This window comes from Camelus bactrianus, chromosome 15, assembly GCF_048773025.1.
Source record: "Camelus bactrianus isolate YW-2024 breed Bactrian camel chromosome 15, ASM4877302v1, whole genome shotgun sequence".
Classification (NCBI taxonomy): domain Eukaryota; kingdom Metazoa; phylum Chordata; class Mammalia; order Artiodactyla; family Camelidae; genus Camelus; species Camelus bactrianus.
Genome location: NC_133553.1, coordinates 2,403,619 through 2,428,646, shown reverse-complemented (window position 1 = coordinate 2,428,646; position 25,028 = coordinate 2,403,619).

Here is a 25,028-nt window from a genome sequence, read left to right as displayed (position 1 = left end):
AGAGACGTTCGTTCATCTAGCACAAAGGGAACGGGTTGCAGGAGAAACTTTTACTCTGGTTTCTCAGTCTGTTTCCTAGTGCCGGTTTGAAGTTCCTGCAGTTTTCACTGTAAAACCGAGTTGGAGCTAGTACCTCCCCATATATATGTAGGGAGTGGAGTTTGCAAGTGAAAAGAAACTTTGTGTTCCCAACAAACTATGTGAAGGACGGATTTCACACACACTTATCTCTCAGAACCGAGCATTTGGAGAGACGTTCGTTCATCTAGCACAAAGGGAACGGGTTGCAGGAGAAACTTTTACTCTGGTTTCTCAGTCTGTTTCCTAGTGCCGGTTTGAAGTTCCTGCAGTTTTCACTGTAAAACCGAGGTGGAGCTAGTACCACCCCATATATATCTATGGAGTGGAGTTTTCAAGTGAAAAGAAACTTTGTGTTCCCAACAAGCTAGGTGAAGGACGGGTTTCACACACACTTATCTCTCAGAACTGAGCATGTGGAGAGACGTTCGTTCATCTAGCACAAAGGGAACGGGTTGCAGGAGAAACTTTTACTCTGGTTTCTCAGTCTGTTTCCTAGTGCCGGTTTGAATTTCCTGCAGTTTTCACTGTAAAACCGAGTTGGAGCTAGTACCTCCCCATATATATGTATGGAGTGGAGTTTGCAACTGAAAAGAAACTTTGTGTTCCCAACAAGCTAGTTGAAGGACGGCTTTCACACACACTTATTTCTCAGAACTGAGCATGTGGAGAGACGTTCGTTCATCTAGCACAAAGGGAACGGGTTGCAAGAGAAACTTTTACACTGGTTTCTCAGTCTGTTTCCTACTGCCGGTTTGAAGTTCCTGCAGTTTTCACTGTAAAACCGAGTTGGAGCTAGAACCTCCCCATATATATGTATGGAGTGGAGTTTGCAAGTGAAAAGAAACTTTGTGTTCCCAACAAGCTAGGTGAAGGACGGCTTTCACACACACTTATCTCTCCGAACCGAGCATGTGGAGAGACGTTCGTTCATCTAGCACAAAGGGAACGGTTTGCAGGAGAAACTTTTACTCTCGTTTCTCAGTATGTTTCCTAGTGCCGGTTTGAAGTTCCTGCAGTTTTCACTGTAAAACCGTGTTGGATCTAGTACCTCCCCATATATAAGTATGGAGTGGAGTTTGCAACTGAAAAGAAACTTTGTGTTCACAACAAGCTAGGTGAAGGACGGCTTTCACACACACTTTTCTCTCCGAAACGAGCATGTGGAGAGACGTTCGTTCATCTAGCACAAAGGGAACGGGTTGCAGGAGAAACTTTTACTATGGCTTCTCAGTCTGTTTCCTAGTGCCGGTTAGAAGTTCATGCAGTTTTCACTGTAAAACCGAGTTGGAGCTAGTACCACCCCATATATATGTATGGAGTGGAGTTTGCAACTGAAAAGAAACTTTGTGTTCACAACAAGCTAGGTGAAGGACGGCTTTCACACACACTTTTCTCTCCGAAACGAGCATGTGGAGAGACGTTCGTTCATCTAGCACAAAGGGAACGGGTTGCAGGAGAAACTTTTACTATGGCTTCTCAGTCTGTTTCCTAGTGCCGGTTAGAAGTTCATGCAGTTTTCACTGTAAAACCGAGTTGGAGCTAGTACCTCCCCATATATATGTATGGAGTGGAGTTTGCAACTGAAAAGAAACTTTGTGTTCCCAACAAGCTAGGTGAAGGACGGCTTTCACACACACTTATCTCTCATAACTGAGCATGTGGAGAGACGTTCGTTCATCTAGCACAAAGGGAACGGGTTGCAGGAGAAACTTTTACTCTGGTTTCTCAGTCTGTTTCCTAGTGCCGGTTTGAAGTTCCTGCAGTTTTCACTTTAAAACCGAGTTGGAGCTAGTACCTCCCCATATATATGTATGGAGTGGAATTTGCAAGTGAAAAGAAACTTTGTGTTCCCAACAAGCTAGGTGAAGGACGGCTTTCACACACACTTATCTCTCCGAACTGAGCATGTGGAGACACGTTCGTTCACCTAGCACAAAGGGAACGGGTTGCAGGAGAAAGTTTTACTCTGGTTTCTCAGTCTGTTTCCTAGTGCCGGTTTGAAGTTCCTGCAGTTTTCACTGTAAAACAGAGTTGGAGCTAGTACCTCCCCATATATATGTATGGAGTGGAGTTTGCAACTGAAAAGAAACTTTGTGTTCCCAACAAGCTAGGTGAAGGACGGCTTTCACACACACTTATCTCTCAGAACTGAGCATGTGGAGAGACGTTCGTTCACCTAGCACAAAGGGAACGGGTTGCAGGAGAAACTTTTACTCTGGTTTCTCAGTCTGTTTCCTAGTGCCGGTTTGAAGTTCCTGCAGTTTTCACTGTAAAACCGAGTTGGAGCTAGAACCTCCCCATATATATGTATGGAATGGAGTTTGCAACTGAAAAGAAACTTTGTGTTCCCAACAAGCTAGGTGAACTACGGCTTTCACACTCACTTATCTCTCAGAACTGAGCATGTGGAGAGATGTTCGTTCATCTAGCACAAAGGGAACGGGTTGCAGGAGAAACTTTTACTCTGGTTTCTCAGTCTGTTTCCTAGTGCCGGTTTGAAGTTCCTGCAGTTTACACTGTAAAACCGAGTTGGAGCTACTACCTCCCCTTATATATGTATGGAGTGGAGTTTGCAACTGAAAAGAAACTTTGTGTTCCCAACAAGCTAGGTTAAGGACGGCTTTCACACACACTTATCTCTCAGAAGTGAGCATGTATAGAGACGTTCGTTCATCTAGCACAAAGGAACGTGTTGCAGGAGAAACTTTTACTCTGGTTTCTCAGTCTGTTTCCTAGTGCCGGTTTGAAGTTCCTGCAGTTTTCACTGTAAAACCGAGTTGGAGCTAGTACCTCCCCATATATATGTATGGAGTGGAGTTTGCAAGTGAAAAGAAACTTTGGGTTCCCAACAAGCTAGGATAAGGGCGGCTTTCACACACACTTATCTCTCAGAACTGAGCATGTGGAGAGACGTTCGTTCATCTAGCACAAATGGAACTGTTTGCAGGAGTAACTTTTACTCTGGTTTCTCAGTCTGTTTCCTAGTGCCGGTTTGAAGTTCCGGCAGTTTTCACTGTAAAATCGAGTTGGAGCTAGTTCCTCCCCTTATATATGTTTGGAGTGGAGTTTGCAACTGAAAAGAAACTTTGTGTTCCCAACAAGCTAGGTGAAGGACTGCTTTCACACACACTTATCTCTCAGAACTGAGCATGTGGAGAGACGTTCGTTCATCTAGCACAAAGGGAACGCGTTGCATTAGAAACTTTTACTCTGGTTTCTCAGTCTGTTTCCTAGTGCCGGTTTGAAGTTCCTGCAGTTTTCACTGTAAAACCGAGTTGGAGCTAGTACCTCCCCATATATATGTATGGAGTGGAGTTTGCAACTGAAAAGAAACTTTGTGTTCCCAACAAGCTATGTGAAGGACGGCTTTCACACACACTTATCTCTCAGAACTGAGCATGTGGAGAGACGTTCGTTCACCTAGCACAAAGGGAACGGGATGCAGGGGAAACTTTTACTCTGGTTTCTCAGTCTGTTTCCTAGTGCCGGTTTGAAGTTCCTGCAGTTTTCACTGTAAAACCGAGTTGGAGCTATTACCACCCCATATATATGTATGTAGTGGAGTTTGCAACTGAAAAGAAACTTTGTGTTCCCAACAAGCTAGGTGAAAGACGGCTTTCACACACACTTGTCTCTCAGAACTGAGCATGTGGAGAGACGTTCGTTCATCTAGCACAAAGGGAACGGGTTGCAGGAGAAACTTTTACTCTGGTTTCTCAGTCTGTTTCCTAGTGCCGGTTTGAAGTTCCTGCAGTTTTCACTGTAAAACCGAGTTGGAGCTAGTACCACCCCATATATATGTATGTAGTGGAGTTTGCAACTGAAAAGAAACTTTGTGTTCCCAACAAGCTAGTTGAAGGACGGCTTTCACACACACTTATCTCTCCGAACTGAGCATGTGGAGAGACGTTCCTTCATCTAGCACAAAGGGAACGGGATGCAGGAGAAACTTTTACTCTGGTTTCTCAGTCTGTTTCCTAGTGCCGGTTTGAAGTTCCTGCAGTTTTCACTGTAAAACCGAGTTGGAGCTAGTACCACCCCATATATATGTATGTAGTGGAGTTTGCAACTGAAAAGAAACTTTGTGTTCCCAACAAGCTAGTTGAAGAACGGCTTTCACACACACTTATCTCTCCGAACTGAGCATGTGGAGAGACGTTCGTTCATCTAGCACAAAGGGAACGGGTTGCAGGAGAAATTTTTACTCTGGTTTCTCAGTCTGTTTCCTAGTGCCAGTTTGAAGTTCCTGCAGTTTTCACTGTAAAACCGAGTTGGAGCTAGTACCACCCCATATATATTTATGGAGTGGAGTTTCCAAGTTGAAAGAAACTTTGTGTTCCCAACAAGCTAGGTGAAGGACGGCTTTCACACACACTTATCTCTCAGAACTGAGCACGTGGAGAGACGTTCGTTCATCTAGCACAAAGGCAACGGGTTGCAGGAGAAACTTTTACTCTGGTTTCTCAGTCTGTTTCCTAGTGCCGGTTTGAAGTTCCTGCAGTTTTCACTGTAAAACCGAGTTGGATCTAGTACCTCCCCATATATATGTATGGAGTGGAGTTTGCAAGTGAAAAGAAACTTTGTGTTCCCAACAAGATAGGTGAAGGACGGCTTTCACACACACTTATCTCTCAGAACTGAGCATATGGAGAGACGTTCGTTCATCTAGCACAAAGGCAACGGGATGCAGGAGAAACTTTTACTCTGGTTTCTCAGTCTGTTTCCTAGTGCCGGTTTGAAGTTCCTGCAGTTTTCACTGTAAAACCGAGTTGGAGCTAGTACCACCCCATATATATGTATGTAGTGGAGTTTGCAACTGAAAAGAAACTTTGTGTTCCCAACAAGCTAGGTGAAGGACGGCTTTCACACACACTTATCTCTCCGAACTGAGCATGTGGAGAGACGTTCGTTCATCTAGCACAAAGGGAACGGGTTGCAGGAGAAATTTTTACTCTGGTTTCTCAGTCTGTTTCCTAGTGCCAGTTTGAAGTTCCTGCAGTTTTCACTGTAAAACCGAGTTGGAGCTAGTACCTCCCCATATATATGTATGGAGTGGAGTTTGCAAGTGAAAAGAAACTTTGTGTTCCCAACAATCTAGGTGAAGGACGGCTTTCACACACACTTATCTCTCCGAACTGAGCATGTGAAGAGACGTTCGTTCATCTAGCACAAAGGGATCGGGTTGCAGGAGAAACTTTAACTCTGGTTTCTCAGTCTGTTTCCTAGTGCCGGTTTGAAGTTCCTGCAGTTTACACTGTAAAACCGAGTTGGAGCTAGTACCTCCCCATATATATGTTTGGAGTGGAGTTTGCAACTGAAAAGAAACTTTGTGTTCCCAACAAGGTAGGTGAAGGACTGCTTTCACACACACTTATCTCTCAGAACTGAGCATGTGGAGAGACGTTCGTTCATCTAGCACAAAGGGAACGCGTTGCATTAGAAAATTTTACTCTGGTTTCTCAGTCTGTTTCCTAGTGCCGGTTTGAAGTTCCTGCAGTTTTCACTGTAAAACCGAGTTGGAGCTAGTACCTCCCCATATATATGTATGGAGTGGAGTTTGCAAGTGAAAAGAAACTTTGTGTTCCCAACAAGCTAGGTGAAGGACGGCTTTCACACACACTTATCTCTCAGAACTGAGCATGTGGAGAGACGTTCGTTCACCTAGCACAAAGGGAACGGGATGCAGGGGAAACTTTTACTCTGGTTTCTCAGTCTGTTTCCTAGTGCCGGTTTGAAGTTCCTGCAGTTTTCACTGTAAAACCGAGTTGGAGCTAGTACCACCCCATATATATGTATGTAGTGGAGTTTGCAACTGAAAAGAAACTTTGTGTTCCCAACAAGCTAGGTGAAGGACGGCTTTCACACACACTTGTCTCTCAGAACTGAGCATGTGGAGAGACGTTCGTTCATTTAGCACAAAGGGAACGGGATACAGGAGAAACTTTTACTCTGGTTTCTCAGTCTGTTTCCTAGTGCCGGTTTGAAGTTCCTGCAGTTTTCACTGTAAAACCGAGTTGGAGCTAGTACCACCCCATATATATGTATGTAGTGGAGTTTGCAACTGAAAAGAAACTTTGTGTTCCCAACAAGCTAGGTGAAGGACGGCTTTCACACACACTTATCTCTCCGAACTGAGCATGTGGAGAGACGTTCGTTCATCTAGCACAAAGGGAACGGGTTGCAGGAGAAATTTTTACTCTGGTTTCTCAGTCTTTTTCCTAGTGCCAGTTTGAAGTTCCTGCAGTTTTCACTGTAAAACCGAGTTGGAGCTAGTACCTCCCCATATATATTTATGGAGTGGAGTTTCCAAGTTGAAAGAAACTTTGTGTTCCCAACAAGCTAGGTGAAGGACGGCTTTCACACACACTTATCTCTCAGAACTGAGCACGTAGAGAGACGTTCGTTCATCTAGCACAAAGGCAACGGGTTGCAGGAGAAACTTTTACTCTGGTTTCTCAGTCTGTTTCCTAGTGCCGGTTTGAAGTTCCTGCAGTTTTCACTGTAAAACCGAGTTGGATCTAGTACCTCCCCATATATATGTATGGAGTGGAGTTTGCAAGTGAAAAGAAACTTTGTGTTCCCAACAAGATAGGTGAAGGACGGCTTTCACACACACTTATCTCTCAGAACTGAGCATGTGGAGAGACGTTCGTTCATCTAGCACAAAGGGAACGGGATGCAGGAGAAACTTTTACTCTGGTTTCTCAGTCTGTTTCCTAGTGCCGGTTTGAAGTTCCTGCAGTTTTCACTGTAAAACCGAGTTGGAGCTAGTACCACCCCATATATATGTATGTAGTGGAGTTTGCAACTGAAAAGAAACTTTGTGTTCCCAACAAGCTAGTTGAAGGACGGCTTTCACACACACTTATCTCTCCGAACTGAGTATGTGGAGAGACGTTCGTTCATCTAGCACAAAGGGAACGGGTTGCAGGAGAAATTTTTACTCTGGTTTCTCAGTCTGTTTCCTAGTGCCAGTTTGAATTTCCTGCATTTTTCACTGTAAAACCGAGTTGGAGCTAGTACCTCCCCATATATATTTATGGAGTGGAGTTTCCAAGTTGAAAGAAACTTTGTGTTCCCAACAAGCTAGGTGAAGGACGGCTTTCACACACACTTATCTCTCAGAACTGAGCACGTGGAGAGACGTTCGTTCATCTAGCACAAAGGCAACGGGTTGCAGGAGAAACTTTTACTCTGGTTTCTCAGTCTGTTTCCTAGTGCCGGTTTGAAGTTCCTGCAGTTTTCACTGTAAAACCGAGTTGGAGCTAGAACCTCCCCATATATATGTATGGAGTGGAGTTTGCAAGTGAAAAGAAACTTTGTGTTCCCAACAAGCTAGGTGAAGGACGGCTTTCACACACACTTATCTCTCATAACTGAGCATGTGGAGAGACGTTCGTTCATCTAGCACAAAGGGAACGGGTTGCAGGAGAAACTTTTACTCTGGTTTCTCAGTCTGTTTCCTAGTGCCGGTTAGAAGTTCCTGCAGTTTTCACTTTAAAACCGAGTTGGAGCTAGTACCTCCCCATATATATGTATGGAGTGGAGTTTGCAAGTGAAAAGAAACTTTGTGTTCCCAACAAGCTAGGTGAAGGACGGCTTTCACACACACTTATCTCTCCGAACTGAGCATGTGGAGACACGTTCGTTCACCTAGCACAAAGGGAACGGGTTGCAGGAGAAACTTTTACTCTGGTTTCTCAGTCTGTTTCCTAGTGCCGGTTTGAAGTTCCTGCAGTTTTCACTGTAAAACCGAGTTGGAGCTAGTACCACCCCATATATATGTATGTAGTGGAGTTTGCAACTGAAAAGAAACTTTGTGTTCCCAACAAGCTAGTTGAAGGACGGCTTTCACACACACTTATCTCTCAGAACTGAGCATGTGGAGAGACGTTCGTTCATCTAGCACAAAGGGAACGGGTTGCAGGAGAAATTTTTACTCTGGTTTCTCAGTCTGTTTCCTAGTGCCAGTTTGAAGTTCCTGCAGTTTTCACTGTAAAACCGAGTTGGAGCTAGTACCTCCCCATATATATTTATGGAGTGGAGTTTCCAAGTTGAAAGAAACTTTGTGTTCCCAACAAGCTAGGTGAAGGACGGCTTTCACACACACTTATCTCTCAGAACTGAGCACGTGGAGAGACGTTCGTTCATCTAGCACAAAGGCAACGGGTTGCAGGAGAAACTTTTACTCTGGTTTCTCAGTCTGTTTCCTAGTGCCGGTTTGAAGTTCCTGCAGTTTTCACTGTAAAACCGAGTTGGATCTAGTACCTCCCCATATATATGCATGGAGTGGAGTTTGCAAGTGAAAAGAAACTTTGTGTTCCCAACAAGATAGGTGAAGGACGGCTTTCACACACACTTATCTCTCAGAACTGAGCATGTGGGGAGACGTTCGTTCACCTAGAACAAAGGGAACGGGTTGCAGTAGAAACTTTTACTCTGGTTTCTCAGTCTGTTTCCAAGTGCCGGTTTGAAGTTCCTGCAGTTTTCACTGTAAAACCGAGTTGGAGCTAGTACCTCCCCATATATATGTATGGAGTGGAGTTTGCAAGTGAAAAGAAACTTTGGGTTCACAACAAGCTAGGTGAAGGGCGGCTTTCACACCCACTTTTCTCTCAGAACTGAGCATGTGGAGAGACGTTCGTTCATCTAGCACAAAGGGAACGGGTTGCAGGAGAAACTTTTACTCTGGTTTCTCAGACTTTTTCCTAGTGCTGTTTTGAATTTCCTGCAGTTTTCACTGTAAAACCGAGTTGGAGCTAGAACCTCCCCATATATATGTATGGAGTGGAGTTTGCAACTGAAAAGAAATTTTGTGTTCCCAACATGCTAGGTGAAGGAATGCTTTCACACACACTTATCTCTCCGAACTGAGCATGTGGAGAGACCTTCGTTCATCTAGCACAAATGGAACGGGTTGCAAGGGAAACTTTTACTCTGGTTTCTCAGACTGTTTCCTAGTGCCGGATTGAAGTTCCTGCAGTTTTCACTGTAAAACCGAGTTGGAGCTAGTACCTCCCCATATATATGTATGGAGTGGAGTTTGCAAGTGAAAAGAAACTTTGTGTTCCCAACAATCTAGGTGAAGGACGGCTTTCACACACACTTATCTCTCCGAACTGAGCATGTGAAGAGACGTTCGTTCATCTAGCACAAAGGGAACGGGTTGCAGGAGAAACTTTAACTCTGGTTTCTCAGTCTGTTTCCTAGTGCCGGTTTGAAGTTCCTGCAGTTTACACTGTAAAACCGAGTTGGAGCTAGTACCTCCCCATATATATGTTTGGAGTGGAGTTTGCAACTGAAAAGAAACTTTGTGTTCCCAACAAGGTAGGTGAAGGACTGCTTTCACACACACTTATCTCTCAGAACTGAGCATGTGGAGAGACGTTCTTTCATCTAGCACAAAGGGAACGCGTTGCATTAGAAACTTTTACTCTGGTTTCTCAGTCTGTTTCCTAGTGCCGGTTTGAAGTTCCTGCAGTTTTCACTGTAAAACCGAGTTGGAGCTAGTACCTCCCCATATATATGTATGGAGTGGAGTTTGCAACTGAAAAGAAACTTTGTGTTCCCAACAAGCTAGGTGAAGGACGGCTTTCACACACACTTATCTCTCAGAACTGAGCATGTGGAGAGACGTTCGTTCACCTAGCACAAAGGGAACGGGATGCAGGGGAAACTTTTACTCTGGTTTCTCAGTCTGTTTCCTAGTGCCGGTTTGAAGTCCCTTCAGTTTTCACTGTAAAACCGAGTTGGAGTTAGTACCTCCCCATATAAATGTATGAAGTGGAGTTTGCAACTGAAAAGAAACTTTGTGTTCCCAACAAGCTAGGTGAAGGACGGCTTTCACACACACTTGTCTCTCAGAACTGAGCATGTGGAGAGACGTTCGTTCATCTAGCACAAAGGGAACGGGATGCAGGAGAAACTTTTACTCTGGTTTCTCAGTCTGTTTCCTAGTGCCGGTTTGAAGTTCCTGCAGTTTTCACTGTAAAACCGAGTTGGAGCTAGTACCACCCCATATATATGTTTGTAGTGGAGTTTGCAACTGAAAAGAAACTTTGTTTTCCCAACAAGCTAGTTGAAGGACGGCTTTCACACACACTTATCTCTCCGAACTGAGCATGTGGAGAGACGTTCGTTCATCTAGCACAAAGGGAACGGGTTGCAGGAGAAACTTTTACTCTGGTTTCTCAGACTGTTTCCTAGTGCCAGTTTGAAGTTCCTGCAGTTTTCACTGTAAAACCGAGTTGGAGCTAGTACCTCCCCATATATATTTATGGAGTGGAGTTTGCAAGTTGAAAGAAACTTTGTGTTCCCAACAAGCTAGGTGAAGGACGGCTTTCACACACACTTATCTCTCAGAACTGAGCACGTGGAGAGACGTTCGTTCATCTAGCACAAAGGGAACGGGTTGCAGGAGAAACTTTTACTCTGGATTCTCAGTCTGTTTCCTAGTGCCGGTTGGAAGTTCCTGCAGTTTTCACTGTAAAACCAAGTTGGAGCTAGTACCTCCCCATATATATGTATGGAGTGGAGTTTGCAACTGAAAAGAAACTTTGTGTTCCCAACAAGATAGGTGAAGGACGGCTTTCACACACACTTATCTCTCAGGACTGAGCATGTGGAGAGACGTTCGTTCACCTAGCACAAAGGGAACGGGTTGCAGGAGAAATTCTTACTCTGGTTTCTCAGTCTTTTTCCTAGTGCCAGTTTGAAGTTCCTGCAGTTTTCACTGTAAAACCGAGTTGGAGCTAGTACCTCCCCATATATATTTATGGAGTGGAGTTTCCAAGTTGAAAGAAACTTTGTGTTCCCAACAAGCTAGGTGAAGGACGGCTTTCACACACACTTATCTCTCAGAACTGAGCACGTAGAGAGACGTTCGTTCATCTAGCACAAAGGCAACGGGTTGCAGGAGAAACTTTTACTCTGGTTTCTCAGTCTGTTTCCTAGTGCCGGTTTGAAGTTCCTGCAGTTTTCACTGTAAAACCGAGTTGGATCTAGTACCTCCCCATATATATGTATGGAGTGGAGTTTGCAAGTGAAAAGAAACTTTGTGTTCCCAACAAGATAGGTGAAGGACGGCTTTCACACACACTTATCTCTCAGAACTGAGCATGTGGAGAGACGTTCGTTCATCTAGCACAAAGGGAACGGGATGCAGGAGAAACTTTTACTCTGGTTTCTCAGTCTGTTTCCTAGTGCCGGTTTGAAGTTCCTGCAGTTTTCACTGTAAAACCGAGTTGGAGCTAGTACCACCCCATATATATGTATGTAGTGGAGTTTGCAACTGAAAAGAAACTTTGTGTTCCCAACAAGCTAGTTGAAGGACGGCTTTCACACACACTTATCTCTCCGAACTGAGTATGTGGAGAGACGTTCGTTCATCTAGCACAAAGGGAACGGGTTGCAGGAGAAATTTTTACTCTGGTTTCTCAGTCTGTTTCCTAGTGCCAGTTTGAATTTCCTGCATTTTTCACTGTAAAACCGAGTTGGAGCTAGTACCTCCCCATATATATTTATGGAGTGGAGTTTCCAAGTTGAAAGAAACTTTGTGTTCCCAACAAGCTAGGTGAAGGACGGCTTTCACACACACTTATCTCTCAGAACTGAGCACGTGGAGAGACGTTCGTTCATCTAGCACAAAGGCAACGGGTTGCAGGAGAAACTTTTACTCTGGTTTCTCAGTCTGTTTCCTAGTGCCGGTTTGAAGTTCCTGCAGTTTTCACTGTAAAACCGAGTTGGAGCTAGAACCTCCCCATATATATGTATGGAGTGGAGTTTGCAAGTGAAAAGAAACTTTGTGTTCCCAACAAGCTAGGTGAAGGACGGCTTTCACACACACTTATCTCTCCGAACCGAGCATGTGGAGAGACGTTCGTTCATCTAGCACAAAGGGAACGGTTTGCAGGAGAAACTTTTACTCTCGTTTCTCAGTATGTTTCCTAGTGCCGGTTTGAAGTTCCTGCAGTTTTCACTGTAAAACCGAGTTGGATCTAGTACCTCCCCATATATATGTATGGAGTGGAGTTTGCAACTGAAACGAAACTTTGTGTTCCCAACAAGCTATGTGAAGGACGGCTTTCACACACACTTTTCTCTCCGAAACGAGCATGTGGAGAGACGTTCGTTCATCTAGCACAAAGGGAACGGGTTGCAGGAGAAACTTTTACTCTGGTTTCTCAGTCTGTTTCCTAGTGCCGGTTAGAAGTTCATGCAGTTTTCACTGTAAAACCGAGTTGGAGCTAGTACCTCTCCATATATATGTATGGAGTGGAGTTTGCAACTGAAAAGAAACTTTGTGTTCCCAACAAGCTAGGTGAAGGACGGCTTTCACACACACTTATCTCTCATAACTGAGCATGTGGAGAGACGTTCGTTCATCTAGCACAAAGGGAACGGGTTGCAGGAGAAACTTTTACTCTGGTTTCTCAGTCTGTTTCCTAGTGCCGGTTAGAAGTTCCTGCAGTTTTCACTTTAAAACCGAGTTGGAGCTAGTACCTCCCCATATATATGTATGGAGTGGAGTTTGCAAGTGAAAAGAAACTTTGTGTTCCCAACAAGCTAGGTGAAGGACGGCTTTCACACACACTTATCTCTCCGAACTGAGCATGTGGAGACACGTTCGTTCACCTAGCACAAAGGGAACGGGTTGCAGGAGAAACTTTTACTCTGGTTTCTCAGTCTGTTTCCTAGTGCCGGTTTGAAGTTCCTGCAGTTTTCACTGTAAAACCGAGTTGGAGCTAGTACCACCCCATATATATGTATGTAGTGGAGTTTGCAACTGAAAAGAAACTTTGTGTTCCCAACAAGCTAGTTGAAGGACGGCTTTCACACACACTTATCTCTCAGAACTGAGCATGTGGAGAGACGTTCGTTCATCTAGCACAAAGGGAACGGGTTGCAGGAGAAATTTTTACTCTGGTTTCTCAGTCTGTTTCCTAGTGCCAGTTTGAAGTTCCTGCAGTTTTCACTGTAAAACCGAGTTGGAGCTAGTACCTCCCCATATATATTTATGGAGTGGAGTTTCCAAGTTGAAAGAAACTTTGTGTTCCCAACAAGCTAGGTGAAGGACGGCTTTCACACACACTTATCTCTCAGAACTGAGCACGTGGAGAGACGTTCGTTCATCTAGCACAAAGGCAACGGGTTGCAGGAGAAACTTTTACTCTGGTTTCTCAGTCTGTTTCCTAGTGCCGGTTTGAAGTTCCTGCAGTTTTCACTGTAAAACCGAGTTGGATCTAGTACCTCCCCATATATATGCATGGAGTGGAGTTTGCAAGTGAAAAGAAACTTTGTGTTCCCAACAAGATAGGTGAAGGACGGCTTTCACACACACTTATCTCTCAGAACTGAGCATGTGGGGAGACGTTCGTTCACCTAGAACAAAGGGAACGGGTTGCAGTAGAAACTTTTACTCTGGTTTCTCAGTCTGTTTCCAAGTGCCGGTTTGAAGTTCCTGCAGTTTTCACTGTAAAACCGAGTTGGAGCTAGTACCTCCCCATATATATGTATGGAGTGGAGTTTGCAAGTGAAAAGAAACTTTGGGTTCACAACAAGCTAGGTGAAGGGCGGCTTTCACACCCACTTTTCTCTCAGAACTGAGCATGTGGAGAGACGTTCGTTCATCTAGCACAAAGGGAACGGGTTGCAGGAGAAACTTTTACTCTGGTTTCTCAGACTTTTTCCTAGTGCTGTTTTGAATTTCCTGCAGTTTTCACTGTAAAACCGAGTTGGAGCTAGAACCTCCCCATATATATGTATGGAGTGGAGTTTGCAACTGAAAAGAAATTTTGTGTTCCCAACATGCTAGGTGAAGGAATGCTTTCACACACACTTATCTCTCCGAACTGAGCATGTGGAGAGACCTTCGTTCATCTAGCACAAATGGAACGGGTTGCAAGGGAAACTTTTACTCTGGTTTCTCAGACTGTTTCCTAGTGCCGGATTGAAGTTCCTGCAGTTTTCACTGTAAAACCGAGTTGGAGCTAGTACCTCCCCATATATATGTATGGAGTGGAGTTTGCAAGTGAAAAGAAACTTTGTGTTCCCAACAATCTAGGTGAAGGACGGCTTTCACACACACTTATCTCTCCGAACTGAGCATGTGAAGAGACGTTCGTTCATCTAGCACAAAGGGAACGGGTTGCAGGAGAAACTTTAACTCTGGTTTCTCAGTCTGTTTCCTAGTGCCGGTTTGAAGTTCCTGCAGTTTACACTGTAAAACCGAGTTGGAGCTAGTACCTCCCCATATATATGTTTGGAGTGGAGTTTGCAACTGAAAAGAAACTTTGTGTTCCCAACAAGGTAGGTGAAGGACTGCTTTCACACACACTTATCTCTCAGAACTGAGCATGTGGAGAGACGTTCTTTCATCTAGCACAAAGGGAACGCGTTGCATTAGAAACTTTTACTCTGGTTTCTCAGTCTGTTTCCTAGTGCCGGTTTGAAGTTCCTGCAGTTTTCACTGTAAAACCGAGTTGGAGCTAGTACCTCCCCATATATATGTATGGAGTGGAGTTTGCAACTGAAAAGAAACTTTGTGTTCCCAACAAGCTAGGTGAAGGACGGCTTTCACACACACTTATCTCTCAGAACTGAGCATGTGGAGAGACGTTCGTTCACCTAGCACAAAGGGAACGGGATGCAGGGGAAACTTTTACTCTGGTTTCTCAGTCTGTTTCCTAGTGCCGGTTTGAAGTCCCTTCAGTTTTCACTGTAAAACCGAGTTGGAGCTAGTACCTCCCCATATAAATGTATGAAGTGGAGTTTGCAACTGAAAAGAAACTTTGTGTTCCCAACAAGCTAGGTGAAGGACGGCTTTCACACACACTTGTCTCTCAGAACTGAGCATGTGGAGAGACGTTAGTTCATCTAGCACAAAGGGAACGGGATGCAGGAGAAACTTTTACTCTGGTTTCTCAGTCTGTTTCCTAGTGCCGGTTTGAAGTTCCTGCAGTTTTCACTGTAAAACCGAGTTGGAGCTAGTACCACCCCATATATATGTTTGTAGTGGAGTTTGCAACTGAAAAGAAACTTTGTTTTCCCAACAAGCTAGTTGAAGGACGGCTTTCACACACACTTATCTCTCCGAACTGAGCATGTGGAGAGACGTTCGTTCATCTAGCACAAAGGGAACGGGTTGCAGGAGAAACTTTTACTCTGGTTTCTCAGACTGTTTCCTAGTGCCAGTTTGAAGTTCCTGCAGTTTTCACTGTAAAACCGAGTTGGAGCTAGTACCTCCCCATATATATTTATGGAGTGGAGTTTGCAAGTTGAAAGAAACTTTGTGTTCCCAACAAGCTAGGTGAAGGACGGCTTTCACACACACTTATCTCTCAGAACTGAGCACGTGGAGAGACGTTCGTTCATCTAGCACAAAGGGAACGGGTTGCAGGAGAAACTTTTACTCTGGATTCTCAGTCTGTTTCCTAGTGCCGGTTGGAAGTTCCTGCAGTTTTCACTGTAAAACCAAGTTGGAGCTAGTACCTCCCCATATATATGTATGGAGTGGAGTTTGCAACTGAAAAGAAACTTTGTGTTCCCAACAAGATAGGTGAAGGACGGCTTTCACACACACTTATCTCTCAGGACTGAGCATGTGGAGAGACGTTCGTTCACCTAGCACAAAGGGAACGGGTTGCAGGAGAAACTTTTACTCTGGTTTCTCAGACTGTTTACAAGTTCCGGTTTGAAGTTCCTGCAGTTTTCACTGTAAAACCGAGTTGGAGCTAGTACCTCCCCATATATATGTATGGAGTGGAGTTTGCAAGTGAAAAGAAACTTTGGGTTCACAACAAGCTAGGTGAAGGGCGGCTTTCACACTCACTTTTCTCTCAGAAATGAGCATGTGGAGAGACGTTCGTTCATCTAGCACAAAGGGAACGGGTTGCAGGAGAAACTTTTACTCTGGTTTCTCAGACATTTTCCTAGTTCTGGTTTGAAGTTCCTGCAGTTTTCACTGTAAAACCGAGTTGGATCTAGTACCTCCCCATATATATGTATGGAGTGGAGTTTGCAACTGAAAAGAAACTTTGTGTTCCCAACATGCTAGGTGAAGGAATGCTTTCACACACACTTATCTCTCCGAAATGAGCATGTGGAGAGAACTTCGTTCATCTAGCACAAAGGGAACGGGTTGCAGGGGAAACTTTTACTCTGGTTTCTCAGACTGTTTCCTAGTGCCGGTTTGAAGTTCCTGCAGTTTTCACTGTAAAACCGAGTTGGAGCTAGTACCTCCCCATATATATGTATGGAGTGGAGTTTGCAAGTGAAAAGAAACTTTGTGTTCCTAAGAATCTAGGTGAAGGACGGCTTTCACACACACTTATCTCTCCGAACTGAGCATGTGAAGAGACGTTCGTTCATCTAGCACAAATGGAACGGGTTGCAGGAGAAACTTTAACTCTGCTTTCTCAGTCTTTTTCCTAGTGCCGGTTTGAAGTTCCTGCAGTTTACACTGTAAAACCGAGTTGGAGCTAGTACCTCCCCTTATATATGTATGGAGTGGAGTTTGCAACTGAAAAGAAACTTTGTGTTCCCAACAAGCTAGGTGAAGGACGGATTTCACACAAACTTATCTCTCAGAACTGAGCATGTGGAGAGACGTTCGTTCATCTAGCACAAAGGGAACGGGTTGCAGGGGAAACTTTTACTCTGGTTTCTCAGTCTGTTTCCTAGTGCCGGTTTGAAGTTCCTGCAGTTTTCACTGTAAAACCGAGTTGGAGCTAGTACCTCCCCTTATATATGTATGGAGTGGAGTTTGCAAGTGAAAAGAAACTTTGTGTTCCCAACAAGCTAGGTGAAGGACGGCTTTCACACACACTTATCTCTCAGAACTGAGCATGTGGAGAGACGTTCGTTCATCTAGCACAAAGGAAACGGGTTGCAGGAGAAACTATTACTCTGGTTTCTCAGTATGTTTCCTAGTGCCGGTTTGAAGTTCCTGCAGTTTTCACTGTAAAACCGAGGTGGAGCTAGTACCTCCCCATATATATGTATGGAGTGGAGTTTGCAAGTGAAAAGAAACTTTGTGTTCCCAACAAGCTAGGTGAAGGACGGCTTTCACACACACTTATCTCTCAGAACTGAGCATGTGGAGAGACGTTCGTTCATCTAGCACAAAGGGAACGGGTTGCAGGAGAAACTGTTACTCTGGTTTCTCAGTCTGTTTCCTAGTGCCGGTTTGAAGTTCCTGCAGTTTTCACTGTAAAACCGAGTTGGAGCTAGTACCTCCCCATATATATGTATGGAGTGGAGTTTGCAAGTGAAAAGAAACTTTGTGTTCCCAACAAGCTAGGTGAAGGACGGCTTTCACACACACTTATCTCTCAGAACTGAGCATGTGGAGAGACGTTCGTTCATCTAGCACAAAGGGAACGGGTTGCAGGAGAAACTTTTACTCTGGTTTCTCAGTCTGTTTCCTAGTGCCGGTTTGAAGTTCCTGCAGTTTACACTGTAAAACCGAGTTGGAGCTAGTACCTCCCCTTATATGTGTATGGAGTGGAGTTTGCAACTGAAAAGAAACTTTGTGTTCCCAACAAGCTAGGTGAAGGACGGCTTTCACACACACTTATCTCTCAGAACTGAGCATGTGGAGAGACGTTCGTTCATCTAGCACAAAGGGAACGGGTTGCAGGGGAAACTTTTACTCTGGTTTCTCAGACTGTTTCCTAGTGCCGGTTTGAAGTTCCTGCAGTTTTCACTGTAAAACCGAGTTGGAGCTAGTACCTTCCCATATATATGTATGGAGTGGAGTTTGCAAGTGAAAAGAAACTTTGTGTTCCCAACAAGCTAGGTGAAGGACGGCTTTCACACACACTTATCTCTCAGAACTGAGCATGTGGAGAGACGTTCGTTCATCTAGCACAAAGGGAAAGGGTTGCAGGAGAAACTTTTACTCTGGTTTCTCAGTCTGTTTCCTAGTGCCGGTTTGAAGTTCCTGCAGTTTTCACTGTAAAACCGAGTTGGAGCTAGTATGTTCCCATATATATGTATGTAGTGGAGTTTGCAACTGAAAAGAAACTTTGTGTTCCCGACAAGCTAGGTGAAGGACGGCTTTCACACACACTTATCTCTCAGAACTGAGCATGTGGAGAGACGTTCGTTCATCTAGCACAAAGGGAACGGGTTGCAGTAGGAACTTTTATTCTGGTTTCTCAGTCTGTTTCCTAGTGCCGGTTTGAAGTTCCTGCAGTTTTCACTGTAAAACCGAGTTGGATCTAGTACCTCCCATATATATGTATGGAGTGGAGTTTGCAACTGAAAAGAACTTTGTGTTCCCAACAAGATAGGTGAAGGACGGCTTTCACACACACTTATCTCTCAGAACTGAGCATGTGGAGAGACGTTCGTTCACCTAGCACAAAGGGAACGGGTTGCAGGGAAACTTTTACTCTGGTTTCTCAGTCTGTTTCCAAGTGCCGTTTGAAGTTCCTGCAGTTTTCACTGTAAAACCGAGTTGGAGCTAGTACCTCCCCATATATATGTATGGAGTGGAGTTTGCAACTGAAAAGAAACTTTGTGTTCCCAACAAGCTAGGTGAAGGACGGCTTTCACTCACACTTATTTCTCAGAACTGAGCATGTGGAGAGACGTTCGTTCATCTAGCACAAAGGGAACGGGTTGCAGGAGAAACTTTTACACTGGTTTCTCAGTCTGTTTCCTAGTGCCGGTTTGAAGTTCCTGCAGTTTTCACTGTAAAACCGAGTTGGAGCTAGAACCTCCCCATATATATGTATGGAGTGGAGTTTGCAAGTGAAAAGAAACTTTGTGTTCCCAACAAGCTAGGTGAAGGACGGCTTTCACACACAATTATCTCTCAGAACTGAGCATGTGGAGAGAGGTTCGTTCATCTAGCACAAAGGGAACGGGTTGCAGGAGAAATTTTACTCTGGTTTCTCAGTCTGTTTCCTAGTGCCGGTTTGAAGTTCCTGAAGTTTTCACTTTAAAACCGATTTGGAGCTAGTACCTCCCCATATATATGTATGGAGTGGAGTTTGCAAGTGAAAAGAAACTTTGTGTTCCCAACAAGCTAGGTGAAGGACGGCTTTAACACACACTTATCTCTCAGAACTGAGCATGTGGAGAGACGTTCGTTCATCTAGCACAAAGGGAACGGGTTGCAGGAGAAACTTTTACTCTGGTTTCTCAGTCTGTTTCCTAGTGCCGGTTTGAAGTTCCTGCAGTTTTCACTGTAAAACCGAGTTGGAGCTAGTACCTCCCCATATATATGTAGGGAGTGGAGTTTGCAAGTGAAAAGAAACTTTGTGTTCCCAACAAACTATGTGAAGGACGGCTTTCACACACACTTATCTCTCAGAAAAGAGCATTTGGAGAGACGTTCGTTCATCTAGCACAAAGGGAACGGGTTGCAGGTGAAACTTTTACTCTGGTTTCTCAGTCTGTTTCCTAGTGCCGGTTGGAAGTTCCTGCAGTTTTCACTGTAAAACCAAGTTGGAGCTAGTACCTCCCCATATATATGTATGGAGTGGAGTTTGCAACTGAAAAGAAACTTTGTGTTCCCAACAAGCTAGGTGAAGGACGGCTTTCACACACACTTATCTCTCAGAACTGAGCATGTGGAGAGACGTTCGTTCATCTAGCACAAAGGGAACGGGTTGCAGGAGAAACTTTTACTCTGGTTTCTCAGTCTGTTTCCTAGTGCCGGTTTGAAGTTCCTGCAGTTTTCACTGTAAAACCGAGTTGGAGATAGTACCTCCCCATATATATGTATGGAGTGGAGTTTGCAACTGAAAAGAAACTTTGTGTTCCCAACAAGCTAGGTGAAGGACGGCTTTCACACACACTTATTTCTCAGAACTGAGCATGTGGAGAGACGTTCGTTCATCTAGCACAAAGGGAACGGGTTGCAGGAGAAACTTTTACTCTGGTTTCTCAGTCTGTTTCCTAGTGCCGGTTTGAAGTTCCTGCAGTTTTCACTGTAAAACCGAGTTGGAGCTAGTATGTTCCCATATATATGTATGGAGTGGAGTTTGCAACTGAAAAGAAACTTTGTGTTCCCGACAAGCTAGGTGAAGGACGGCTTTCACACACACTTATCTCTCAGAACTGAGCATGTGGAGAGACGTTCGTTCATCTAGCACAAAGGGAACGGGTTGCAGTAGGAACTTTTATTCTGGTTTCTCAGTCTGTTTCCTAGTGCCGGTTTGAAGTTCCTGCAGTTTTCACTGTAAAACCGAGTTGGATCTAGTACCTCCCATATATATGTATGGAGTGGAGTTTGCAACTGAAAAGAACTTTGTGTTCCCAACAAGATAGGTGAAGGACGGCTTTCACACACACTTATCTCTCAGAACTGAGCATGTGGAGAGACGTTCGTTCACCTAGCACAAAAGGAACGGGTTGCAGGAGAAACTTTTACTCTGGTTTCTCAGTCTGTTTCCAAGTGCCGTTTGAAGTTCCTGCAGTTTTCACTGTAAAACCGATTTGGAGCTAGTACCTCCCCATATATATGTATGGAGTGGAGTTTGCAACTGAAAAGAAACTTTGTGTTCCCAACAAGCTAGGTGAAGAACGGCTTTCACTCACACTTATTTCTCAGAACTGAGCATGTGGAGAGACGTTCGTTCATCTAGCACAAAGGGAACGGGTTGCAGGAGAAACTTTTACACTGGTTTCTCAGTCTGTTTCCTAGTGCCGGTTTGAAGTTCCTGCAGTTTTCACTGTAAAACCGAGTTGGAGCTAGAACCTCCCCATATATATGTATGGAGTGGAGTTTGCAAGTGAAAAGAAACTTTGTGTTCCCAACAAGCTAGGTGAAGGACGGCTTTCACACACACTTATCTATCAGAACTGAGCATGTGGAGAGAGGTTCGTTCATCTAGCACAAAGGGAACGGGTTGCAGGAGAAATTTTACTCTGGTTTCTCAGTCTGTTTCCTAGTGCCGGTTTGAAGTTCCTGAAGTTTTCACTTTAAAACCGATTTGGAGCTAGTACCTCCCCATATATATGTATGGAGTGGAGTTTGCAAGTGAAAAGAAACTTTGTGTTCCCAACAAGCTAGGTGAAGGACGGCTTTCACACACACTTATCTCTCAGAACTGAGCATGTGGAGAGACGTTCGTTCATCTAGCACAAAGGGAACGGGTTGCAGGAGAAACTTTTACTCTGGTTTCTCAGTCTGTTTCCTAGTGCCGGTTTGAAGTTCCTGCAGTTTTCACTGTAAAACCGAGTTGGAGCTAGTACCTCCCCATATATATGTAGGGAGTGGAGTTTGCAAGTGAAAAGAAACTTTGTGTTCCCAACAAACTATGTGAAGGACGGCTTTCACACACACTTATCTCTCAGAAAAGAGCATTTGGAGAGACGTTCGTTCATCTAGCACAAAGGGAACGGGTTGCAGGAGAAACTTTTACTCTGGTTTCTCAGTCTGTTTCCTAGTGCCGGTTGGAAGTTCCTGCAGTTTTCACTGTAAAACCAAGTTGGAGCTAGTACCTCCCCATATATATGTATGGAGTGGAGTTTGCAACTGAAAAGAAACTTTGTGTTCCCAACAAGCTAGGTGAAGGACGGCTTTCACACACACTTATCTCTCAGAACTGAGCATGTGGAGAGACGTTCGTTCATCTAGCACAAAGGGAACGGGTTGCAGGAGAAACTTTTACTCTGGTTTCTCAGTCTGTTTCCTAGTGCCGGTTTGAAGTTCCTGCAGTTTTCACTGTAAAACCGAGTTGGAGATAGTACCTCCCCATATATATGTATGGAGTGGAGTTTGCAACTGAAAAGAAACTTTGTGTTCCCAACAAGCTAGGTGAAGGACGGCTTTCACACACACTTATTTCTCAGAACTGAGCATGTGGAGAGACGTTCGTTCATCTAGCACAAAGGGAACGGGTTGCAGGAGAAACTTTTACACTGGTTTCTCAGTCTGTTTCCTAGTGCCGATTTGAAGTTCCTGCAGTTTTCACTGTAAAACCGAGTTGGAGCTAGAACCTCCCCATATATATGTATGGAGTGGAGTTTGCAAGTGAAAAGAAACTTTGTGTTCCCAACAAGCTAGGTGAAGGACGGCTTTCACACACACTTATCTCTCAGAACCGAGCATGTGGAGAGACGTTCGTTCATCTAGCACAAAGGGAACGGTTTGCAGGAGAAACTTTTACTCTCGTTTCTCAGTCTGTTTCCTAGTGCCGGTTTGAAATTCCTGCAGTTTTCACTGTAAAACCGAGTTGGATCTAGTACCTCCCCATATATATGTATGGAGTGGAGTTTGCAACTGAAAAGAAACTTTGTGTTCCCAACAAGCTAGGTGAAGGACGGCTTTCACACACACTTATCTCTCAGAACTGAGCATGTGGAGAGACGTTCGTTCATCTAGCACAAAGGGAACGGGTTGCAGGAGAAACTTTTATTCTGGTTTCTCAGTCTGTTTCCTAGTGCCGGTTTGAAGTTCCTGCAGTTTTCACTGTAAAACCGAGTTGGAGCTAGTACCTCCCCATATATATGTATGGAGTGGAGTTTGCAAGTGAAAAGAAACTTTGTGTTCCCAACAAACTATGTGAAGGACGGCTTTCACACACACTTATCTCTCTGAACCGAGCATTTGGAGAGACGTTCGTTCATCTAGCACAAAGGGAACGGGTTGCAGGAGAAACTTTTACTCTGGTTTCTCAGTCTGTTTCCTAGTGCCGGTTGGAAGTTCCTGCAGTTTTCACTGTAAAACCGAGTTGGATCTAGTACCTACCCATATATATGTATGGAGTGGAGTTTGCAACTGAAAAGAAACTTTGTGTTCCCAACAAGCTAGGTGAAGGACGGCTTTCACACACACTTATCTCTCAGAACTGAGCATGTGGAGAGACGTTCGTTCATCTAGCACAAAGGGAACGGGTTACAGGAGAAACTTTTACTCTGGTTTCTCAGTCTGTTTCCTAGTGCCGGTTTGAAGTTCCTGCAGTTTTCACTGTAAAACCGAGTTGGAGATAGTACCTCCCCATATATATGTATGGAGTGGAGTTTGCAACTGAAAAGAAACTTTGTGTTCCCAACAAGCTAGGTGATGGACGGCTTTCACACACACTTATTTCTCAGATCTGAGCATGTGGAGAGACGTTCGTTCATCTAGCACAAAGGGAACGGGTTGCAGGAGAAACTTTTACACTGGTTTCTCAGTCTGTTTCCTAGTGCCGGTTTGAAGTTCCTGCAGTTTTCACTGTAAAACCGAGTTGGAGCTAGAACCTCCCCATATATATGTATGGAGTGGAGTTTGCAAGTGAAAAGAAACTTTGTGTTCCCAACAAGCTAGGTGAAGGACGGCTTTCACACACACTTATCTCTCAGAACCGAGCATGTGGAGAGACGTTCGTTCATCTAGCACAAAGGGAACGGTTTGCAGGGGAAACTTTTACTCTCGTTTCTCAGTCTGTTTCCTAGTGCCGGTTTGAAGTTCCTGCAGTTTTCACTGTAAAACCGAGTTGGATCTAGTACCTCCCCATATATATGTATGGAGTGGAGTTTGCAACTGAAAAGAAACTTTGTGTTCCCAACAAGCTAGGTGAAGGACGGCTTTCACACACACTTTTCTCTCCGAACTGAGCATGTGGAGAGAATTTCGTTCATCTAGCACAAAGGGAACGGGTTGCAGGAGAAACATTTACTCTGTTTTCACAGTCTGTTTCCTAGTGCCGGTTAGAATTTCATGCAGTTTTCACTGTAAAACCGAGTTGGAGATAGTACCTCCCCATATATATGTATGGAGTGGAGTTTGCAACTGAAAAGAAACTTTGGGTTCCCAACAAGCTAGGTGAAGGACGGCTTTCACACACACTTATCTCTCAGAACTGAGCATGTGGAGACACGTTCGTTCACCTAGCACAAAGGGAACGGGTTGCAGGAGAAACTTTTACTCTGGTTTCTCAGTCTGTTTCCTAGTGCCGGTTTGAAGTTCCTGCAGTTTTCACTGTAAAACCGAGTTGGAGCTAGTACCTCCCCATATATATGTATGGAGTGGAGTTTGCAAGTGAAAAGAAACTTTGTGTTCCCAACAAGCTAGGTGAAGGACGGCTTTCACACACACTTATCTCTCAGAACTGAGCATGTGGAGAGACGTTCGTTCATCTAGCACAAATGGAACGGGTTGCAGGAGAAACTTTTACTCTGGTTTCTCAGTCTGTTTCCTAGTGCCGGTTTGAAGTTCCTGCAGTTTTCACTGTAAAACCGAGTTGGAGCTAGTACCTCCCCATATATAAGTAGGGAGTGAAGTTTGCAAGTGAAAAGAAACTTTGTTTTCCCAACAAACTATGTGAAGGACGGCTTTCACCCACACTTATCTCTCAGAACCGAGCATTTGGAGAGACGTTCGTTCATCTAGCACAAAGGGAACGGGTTGCAGGAGAAACTTTTACTCTGGTTTCTCAGTCTGTTTCCTAGTGCCGGATTGAATTTCCTGCAGTTTTCACTGTAAAACCGAGGTGGAGCTAGTACCACCCCATATATATGTATGGATTGGAGTTTGCAAGTGAAAAGAAACTTTGTGTTCCCAACAAGCTAGGTGAAGGATGGCTTTCACACACACTTATTTCTCAGAACTGAGCATGTGGAGAGACGTTCGTTCATCTAGCACAAAGGGAACGGTTTGCAGGAGAAACTTTTACTCTCGTTTCTCAGTCTGTTTCCTAGTGCCGGTTTGAAGTTCCTGCAGTTTTCACTGTAAAACCGAGTTGGATCTAGTACCTCCTCATATATATGTATGGAGTGGAGTTTGCAACTGAAAAGAAACTTTGTGTTCCCAACAAGCTAGGTGAAGGACGGCTTTCACACACACTTTTCTCTCCGAACTGAGCATGTGGAGAGACGTTCGTTCATCTAGCACAAAGGGAACGGGTTGCAGGAGAAACTTTTACTCTGGTTTCTCAGTCTGTTTCCTACTGCCGGTTAGAAGTTCATGCAGATTTCACTGTAAAACCGAGTTGGAGCTATTACCTCCC